The sequence below is a fragment of the Setaria viridis genome, chromosome 7 (genome assembly GCF_005286985.2).
Source record: "Setaria viridis chromosome 7, Setaria_viridis_v4.0, whole genome shotgun sequence".
Classification (NCBI taxonomy): domain Eukaryota; kingdom Viridiplantae; phylum Streptophyta; class Magnoliopsida; order Poales; family Poaceae; genus Setaria; species Setaria viridis.
The window spans coordinates 3,713,150-3,722,813 of NC_048269.2; the positions used below are offsets into that span (position 1 = coordinate 3,713,150).

A 9,664-nucleotide genomic window follows, 5' to 3' on the forward strand; every position below is an offset into this window, starting at 1 on the left:
GTATGGCGCACGGTTGGGCAATGAGGCTCCAGGAATAAGGTCAATCTGGTGCTCAATCCCACGGGTTGGTGGCAGCCCTGGTGGCACCTCATTTGGAAAAATGTCCGCATACTCCTGCAAAAGGTTAGTAACTGCAAGAGGCAAAGAAGAAGGTATCTCCTGAAGTGAAAACAAAGTTTGTTTGCAAATCAAAGCATAGCAAACAGCAGTATTAGCATCAATCTCATCCAAATCAGATTTGGTTGCAATGAAACATGACCCTTTCAGCTTGATCTCATTTTTATTATTGTGGGCAGATTTAGTGTTCTTCTTTGTGTGCTTTTTAAGTTCATGTGCTACAATCTGATTTTCACTCTTAGCATGCTCCTGATTCATTAATTTACTAGCTCTAGCAAGTTCATCTTTCAAAATAGCTTCAGGAGACATTGGATGCAAAATAAGTTTCTTGTCATTATGCATAAAAGAGTATTGATTTGTTTTACCATGATGCAAAGAATCAATGTCAAATTGCCATGGTCGTCCTAACAACATAGAGCATGCTTGCATGGGCACGACATCGCAGTCAATAGAATCATGATAAGAACCAATAGCAAAATTAACTCTCACCAACCGTGTTACCTTCACCTTACCGCTGCTGTTTAGCCATTAAATGTAGTAAGGTTGTGGATGTGGCTGGGTGCACAATGCAAGCTTCTCCACCATTTCAGCACTTGCCAAGTTGTTGCAGCTCCCTCCATCAATGATGACTCGGCAAGAACGCTCCTTGATCACACACTTGGTTTGAAACAAAGTGTGGCGCTGATTTTGTTCAGCCTTCTCCATTTGTGCACTCAACACTCGCTGCACCACAAGGCTCTCATAGTTTTCAGCATGTTCCGTTCCAATGTGCTCCTCATTTTTGTTGTGCTCCTCATCTTCCCCTACATTGTTAGCTGCAAGCAAAGCATATGTTTCTTCATCTAAATCACTAGCAGAGGAATACTCACCATTAGGACGCACAACTAGCACGCGTGCACTTGGGCAGTCCTTGCGCACATGACCGTAACCTTTGCAGCGGAGGCATTGAATGTCTCTCATTCGCCCTGAGGATGCAATTGAGGATGAACTCTTGGTTGGTGCAGCAGCTGCCCCCTTTGTGGGTTCAGGAGGGCATGGTGAGGAGTTCGTTGTCAAAGGTCGTGGTTTGCTGCTTGATGAAGATGGGGCAGCGACTCGGTACAGTTGGGCAGTGGGGTTGGATGGTGTCCAAGAGGTAGCACGACCTGCAGAAATGTTAGTTCTCGTGCTAGCACTCCGTCCCTGTACTTCCCTTTCAGCTTTACAAGCAAGATGAAACAAACGGGTGATCGAATTGTATTCTTTGTAAGCCAAAATATCCTGAATTTCCCGATTCAGCCCACCCATAAACCTAGCCATAGCTGCATCCTCATTTTCTACCAAACCACAATGAAGCATCCCTGTTTGCAACTCTTGATAGTACTCTTCTACAGATTTGTTTCCCTATCTCAAAAGCTGAAGCTTATGCAAAAGATCACATGCATGATAAGAGGGAACAAATCTAGCTCGCATAACTCTTTTCATAGCATCCCAAGTTTGTGGAGTGTTGTTTGGGTGGCTGCGCACATATTCGCTCCACCAAATAGAAGCAAAATCAGTAAACTCACTAGTAGCAGCCCTAATACGTTTGTTTTCAGGAAAATCATGACATGCAAATTTTTGATCAACAGCTAGCTCCCAAGTGAGATATGCATTGGGGTCATATTTTCCATCAAAAGAGGGCATGCTGAATTTAATCTTCCCTAAAGAATCATCATTGTCGCGTACCTCACGTCGTGGTTGACGAGCATGTCCACCATGTCGACGGCGGCGCTGCTGCTGGTTATGTTGGCCATTTACCTCCCCATCAAGCTCTGTGTCAGCTGAATATTCTTCCTCATCTTGCCCAGCAATGCTACCCTCAGTGTTGTTGTTGTTGCGCCGTCCCGAACCATCACGACCCTCCTGGTCCATCCTATCCAAACGTGCCAAAATACCTACAAGAGAGGTGTTAAGAGCCCCAAGCGTGTTCGCCATTGAGGTCAGCTTGGTGTTGGTGTCGATCTGCGTGGCCTCCAATTGGCCAAGGCGTTCGTTGGTAACTCGAACATCCTCATCAAGGTGTTCAGCATGCACCCTTACTTGGCGTTCAAAGTGTTGAATGATGCCCCTTGTTCGAGGTGAATGAACTTGTCCATCATCCTCATTTCCTGCCATGGTTAGACAAGGGAAAAAATGTCCTACCAACTAGTGGAACTAGGTGACAGCAAACTCCATGCTCTCAATCTTGTTCCATCAAGTTCTTACATGTTCTTACCATGCTAGGAAGTTGGTGTTGGCAGCCGGCAAGAACAGCACAAAATGTTACACAAGCACAACCCTGTGACGTAGTAGATAATTTGTGGAGCTATAGGTGGCTGCAAGAAAAAAAAATCAAGGAACAGCTAGAACCACGTTAGCCAAAGCAAGTTGAATAAATGTTCACAATGGTACTGTGCTGGTCCTAGGCTAAACCATATTAGAGACGTGAGCCTAGACACAAACGTAGTCACCCAACAGCGGCAAACAAGGCATACAAAGAGAGTAATGCAGCAACAAGAACTCTTTTTCTTCCTTTCTTCTTTTCCTTCTTGTTTCTTCCTCTTTTTTTTCTTTTTTTTCTTTCTTTCTTTTTTTTTCTTTTCTTTTCAGGGGCCTCAAATGTTATGTTTGGCACAATGAAACAAAACAATTACTTCACATAGCCCTCCTTGCTTTTAGATGCACAGATTACACAGCAGATATGCGGAAATCTCCATAGCGTTTGCAAGGCGCTCAGAAAGAATTTGGCGGCAAGGTTAATTTTCCCTGAAAGAGCACAAAGTAACCTTTCCAGAATGTATCTAAACACTTGAATCGGAGATTGGATGCAAGAAATAGAGCTGATTTCTTCTCGTGCAGATCTGGAAGTGGGGATTGCGAAAATAGTGGGCAAATGCAGCAGCGTGAAAAGGTGGGGGGAAAGTGGCAGCGAATCTAATGGTGATAAAAACGTGACAAGAACTCAAAACTCTAATGGATTAGAACTTAAGAACCAGCACTTGACACCATGATGCAACCACAAACTCAACAAGCCAAGAACTAGGTAGAACAGCAAGGGCTCCAACTAGTTTTCTTTTTGGGATTTCAGATCTAGCCTATCTATCTTTTTGGGTATTTTTGGACTGTAGGTAAAGTAAAGAATGGGTAGTTACTCTCACCGATTAACCTTGCTCTGATTACCACATGATATGGCAGGGGCTGTTCCCAATCTTTCGGTGAGAGGAGGGGTAACTTCGATTTGGGGGTGGAATCAACATTGGCTGTCTGACTACAACAATCACAGGATGCTGCGCCTTAGCAACAGGTACACCGATTCCGACGTTGGCTGTTCTTGCCGGGCCAAGAACACCCTTGAACCTGCTAGCAATCGAGAACAAGCAAGAACAAGATGAACAAGCAAATAAACCCACGGATCTGAAACAAATGAAACCTGAATCACGAGTTGGGGTCTTGAATCAAGCAAATCGGGTGGTCTAGTCGACACACGCGTTCACTAGGAAGTAGCAGTAGCTAACTTGCATCTAAAACAAAACCCAAGTTCATCCTGGTGGCTGCTAGATGTATTTATACATGGGCAACAGCAAGGAGGCGTGGGAGGGTGTAAACCCTAAGCTGGAAAGGGCCCCTAGTGGGCTGCACGAGATATAAGGGTTTCAGCCCAAGACTGGAAGGCCGAACGTCTCTTTGTCAATTCTGCTCAGCTCCGGTGGAATTTCGTCATGAGGTTGGATCCATCTGAAAGTGAACTTTAAGATCTTTCCAATGAGTACTCATATGCCTCAAACAACATCCGGAGTTGAGAAATATTGCCACGTCAATTTGATGTTCCCTGGCTGTACGAACTTGAAGTCTAAACTTGATGTCCGATCTTGTGCTTTCTTATTGTGTGATCTTGATGCCCAAACTGATTGGTTGATCCATTAGGCTCCTCTCCATCATTCCTAATAATAATAAAATCATCACAATGACTTAGTAGCATCCAATTCTGAGATGAGGGTTTATGGACAGCGAGGAATGAGTTAACCTGATAATTTAGCTCTCGTGCACGGGCTCTTGTCATTGGTCCTTGCTGCATAGTAGGTGTGGTTGTATCATTGGAAGGGATGTCCTCATCAACCGGGGCTTGCTTTCAGGTTCAGGAAAAGTTAGTGGGTCCTCGGGGTCTTGATCTAGCTTGGGCTCAACTTCCGCGTGATGTAGCTCTGCAGTAGGTTCCTGTTCCAGCGTAGGGTGGAGCTTGTATTTTATTACCAAGGGTAGCATGCACTTAACCATTTTCTCAAAACCTATAGTGATTCTGAGGGTGAAACTTTAACAGTGGGTTGAAGGCGTGTTACAGAGACTTTGGTGAATTTTTCATGATTTTTATAGAAGGACATCTATTTCCCATATTTTACTCCTATTTATCTTGTTCTAAACAAAAAGGTGGGTTTCATCAAGATTCAGTCAAGGTTTCATATTTTGCCTGTGAACTACACTTCAAAACTAAGCTACTCCAAGTGGTTTCATATTTTTCTTAGCTCTGGATTAAAACTTATGCAAAAAGAAAGATTTAACTCCAGATCTCAAATATAAAGCTAAAACAGTGAGTTAAAGTTCTACTCCAGGGTCTTCACTATTTTTCCAAGCTTCCATACTCAGAAACATACACAAAGTTGGATTTACCTTTTTAGCATTTTTCTTCGATTTACTATGATTTAAAAGGCCTAAGTAAGAAATAAAACTATAGGGTATTATTTCCAATAGTAATACAGGCAAGATTATTATAAGAAACTAGACAGTTCACTGAGTCCAACAAAAGTGGTTTGGCATTTTAATGATTTTTCTACGATTTATGGTGCATTTACAAAGTTTAAACTAATTTCCGTCGATTTAAAACAAAATAATCAAAACAAACTTACAACCTAACCCTCGCGTCTACGGTTTAATCGCACAGGGGTCCCTAGTTCTTGCTCTAAGGCCCCTGGAAAAAGATAAAAGACACAGGGAGGCCCCTGGCGGCTGCCGGCGGCGATCTTCGCTCGATTCCAGCGATGCGTGGCTCGGGCTAGGGCAAGAAGCTACCGGGGAGAAGCGCGTGCTCACCTAGGGTCGATTGGCAGCAGTTAGGGCGTCGGAGAGGGCTTGGTGAAGGCGGAACACCGTGGGGACGAGGAGCGGGCCGCGGCGGTGGTCCTCGAGGTGTTCCGGCACCGGTAGCGCTAGGGGAGGGTAACGGGCAGCTCGGGGACGTGCACGGTGGGGCGGCGGAGCGAGCGGTGGTGTTAGCGAGGCGCGGGGTGGCGCGGAGGTTGGGGCTCCATGGGAGACCCAAGCGGCGGTGCAAGAACAGGGGAGCGGTGGCGTTAGATGTGGCGGAGGGCGGCGTAGGATCAACTGGACTGAAGACAATGACGAATGGGGGTAGGAAAGCCCTAGGCCGATCGGCCTGGGCACCTGTGAGCCGATCAGCTTAGGGGGTTCTTGTCTCCACGGTGCTCCGCTTCGCATGGCCTCATGTAGATCAAATCTTCTCTCCATTTTCTGATCTTGTGACGGGGGTGGATGGTGTTTGTGTGGTGTTTGCTCCTCTCTCTCCAACTCTTTCTCCTTGTAGTCCATGAGGGGCTATTTATAGTTTTTCGTAGGTGGTGGCTCTGGGTTAATGTCGGTGGAAAAACCCTAGAGATGTTGTGGATGGTACGCTGAAGAAACGGGAGCTTGACCGGGCCTAAGATTGGGCTGGGTTGGTCGGCCTGGGCCCTTTCTGGCCCTCCTGGTCCTCTCCTTCCTCGTTCAGGTTTCCCTCAATGACCTATGTCCAAATACCTATTAAGCTCATTATGTAAACCCCCTTGATTATGTCATATTTCCTGTCTAAATATAATATGCTCCAAAATACAACACATATAAAATAATGGGATTATTTCAAGTGCCAAGTGGTGGGTTAGTATAAGAATATGCATGAAAATACTAGTTAAATAGCACTAAAAGTGTCTCAATAACGAGCGTCAACAGTGCCGCTGCGCAGACCCGCAGTAGGGCCATCGCCACGACCCGTGCGCCGATGCTGCCGTCTACTGCGCCGCCAAGATCCGGTTGACTCCGACTGTCCGAGCTGCCCTGCCGACAGCCGTTGTATTCCTAGTCACCGACGCGCTCAGCGCACACGGGACCTGGCCTTCCGCGCATGAGATCCGTCGTGCCTCCGGCCGCCATGGCCACCTCGTGCCGTCCCCCACCCAGGATGCACGGCGAAACCAGACCAGGCGAGAGACCCCGCCACCGCCATCCTAGGGGGTTGCGTGGGCTTCCAGCTGCCCCCTCCGACGGTGGTGAGGTGACAGTATGGGAGGGAGTGGGTGGTGGCGGCTATGGTTTCCTAGTCGCCCCCGAGTTGCCCGAGCGGGGGAGCAACGCGGGGTCTCTTCGTTTTGTGTGTTCTCCTATACACAAATATAGTGAAATAGATGAGACACTAAGTATCCACTAAACTTTTTGGTAGCCACACACTCATTTGCTCAAGCATTAAGGTGAGAGTACACAACACAATAGCATGCAATCCTTAAAGGAGAGTAATAGCCAACCAATGGATTTTATTGTGACAATATTTGGGCTGACATAACCAAGGAAAATTCCAACAGTGGATTGTCATCTAAAATGCTTCGAGTCAATCCTTTCGATACCAATGCAGAGTGCAGTGCCGTTATTGTTTTATAGCAGGTTGATCATAGCATATAATGCACGACTCACCGGACCAGAAGTTGGTCGAATGTAATGAAACTTTTGCCCCCCAAGGCATGCAGGTGTGTAATAAGTTTCAAGTTTCGGAAAAAGAGTGTACACCCAATTTTAATTCGATGAAACATCTCCCCTTCCTCTTCATAACTCTCTAACTATATGTCACAAAATTTGCTTATGTGAAACTCTAGTTACTAATAATGAAAGCCCCATTTAAGTTTTTTTAAAAAAGAATGAAAGCCCCATTGGGACTGGCCGAAGAGAACCATTCAAACAACATGTGATTGTTAACTGAATTTAATAATACCGTTTCTTTTTATAAAAAAAGCCTGAGTTATTATAGCTGTCCCATGCTTCCACATATCAACTCATAATTTCATTTGACAGCTCATTATTGATAATTCAAATCTTAGTTACAACCGACGACAGACCAATTCATATATGGTGTACAATATAAAGACTCACTCCATTCTAAATCGTAGGTCATTTTGACTTTTCTAAATGCATAGTTTTTACTATGCATCTAAACATACACTATATCTAAGTGCATAAAGTCAAAAAGACATAGAATTTGAAACGGAGGGAGTACAAGACTTCATCCGGGACATGCTTTTATTTACTTGACCTGTATGAATGGTCCATGCGAACACATCCATGTCCAATTATTTGGAGGCTTGGCGTTTATATTCTTTAGCCAATTCTGGGAACCTCGGCCACGATGTCAACCCAGAGACGAACGCGATTTGGGTCAAAATCTTGGGGGACGAAGGTGCCAACCGGGACAGCCTCAACATTCAGCTCCGGCCGCTCCGCCTTGATCTTCTCGGTCGCCGCTTTGATCGTGCATCCCTTTAGCTCAGGCCACTCTGTCTTGGGAGTAGCATCGGCGCACCCCTTGCTATCATCTGATGAGCTCATCTTCTTCAGAGATACCTGCAGATTTTCTGCACATTTGTTAAACATGGGAAAGTCAGGCTGTAGAAAGTAGAAATGAAGCAAACCAAAACTGCAGGCTTCAATTCAGTTACTTCTTCTTCTTTTCGAAATGCGCATGACAAATGAGAAGGTAGGTAAGCTAAGAAAGAACAAGAGGAGGAGATTGAAACGGGAAAGTACTGCTCACCACAGATGTAAGCACTTTGAACACGCTGATGTGTGTTTAATGGATGATAGAACGCAATGCAAGTCGGGTTGTATTTATAGGCAATCTTGATTCAGCAAAACGTTTGTTCAAAGTCTTGTGTTTGCACAAGCAACCATGAAATTTCAAACCCTGACTGGTGAACCTTATCCAGTTATGGTATGTCATCGTCAAACCCTGACTGGTGAACCTTATCCCAGTTATGGTATGTCATCGTCAACTTGTTGGACCGGGAAACTATCAGTAACGAGCACGTTGATGCGTGTGGGGAAAAAAATCTAAACTTTAGCAAAGCTTCTCTTTTCCACGCACCTACCACATGGAGAACATGAATAAAAAACTCTGTTTGGACACGATCTTCTTTTTGGACATTTCAGCCACCTGTTGTGTCAGAAATTTAGGATCATGGTATGATATATATAGCACTCGAGCTCTTGATGTAACAGTCATGAAATACATCCATTTGAAATATGAAATGCCACATTTACAAATTTCGTTTGGTGCCCACATGCTAAATTATAAATCTTTTTTCTAGTAGGTATTCCCTCCATTCCTCCTCACAAGACGCACATGCATATCAAGATTCGAAGTTTTCAATCTTTGATCAATAATTTAGCCAACATTTTTTTAATGTAAATTTGACATGATTGGATTTGTAATCAAATATACTCTCCAATAACTATAAGTTTATAACTATAAACAATATATTATAAGATAATAAATGGTCAAAGTCTATTTTAGAAGACCGTGCCATGTCACACCGCGTCTTAAAAACAGGAACGGAGGGAGTATTAATCCCTTATAAATGGACATTTGCGAGTTATCATTGTATCTCTGTTGTGGTTTAGTCTTATCCGAAAAGTTAAGAGTTAATTTAATTCAGAATAACGGGCAAGTATAGTGGAAATAAAGAAAATGGGCGGAGTAGCTTCGGAGGCTCAAGTGACCCCAACGGAGAGCAGTTCGGGTGCACCAGAGACGGCCCTGATGCATCATAATTTTGGACAGCGGGTGAGATTCACAAAAAGAACGGTGACTTAAATGAAAAAGTATGTCATACACGGATGATGCATGTGGGCCGTCTCTTGTGCATTCAACGGGTGCACCTAGTACCCCAAGGGTCGGGTGCATTCAAGCTCCTCTCGACCCAGCATGGACACGACATCTGATTCAGCTTATCCTCTAAAACATGGATAATCCTGGATCCTACTCCTCAAGAAGGAACTAAAACTAGAGCAAAGACAAAACACCCAAAGAGACAGAAAGTTGTGCTATTTCTGCCCCATCCTGCTTGGCTCATCAACTCCTCCGCGGCAACAAACTCATCAAGAAACTGTTAAGAAATATGGAATAGTACGTTAATAAAATTTTAACTACATTTGCATAGGATGACTTGCGAGTTGAGGATTATGGATCATATATATATTCCAACTCATCAAGAAACTGTTAAGAAACATGGAATAGAACGTTAACAAAATTTTAACTACATTTGCATAGGATGACTTGCGAGTTGAGGATTATGGAACATATATATATTCCCACACGTATGAGGCCCGAACACTAGATGTAGATGAGGTAGCACCTCATGTGCATACGCGATTCAAGAGTTGTAGATGCGGAGGGTTACAGCTCTATGATTTCTCCCTATGCACAACCTTCCTTTATATACATCTCGCTAATGGGCCT

The 9,664-nt window shown here is 44.3% G+C and overlaps 1 pseudogene; it reads right to left on the minus strand.

Moving 5' to 3' along the window:
* Nucleotides 1–645: 645 nt before the first annotated feature.
* Nucleotides 646–2,253, minus strand: LOC140223343 (uncharacterized; annotated as a pseudogene).
* Nucleotides 2,254–9,664: the final 7,411 nt, after the last annotated feature.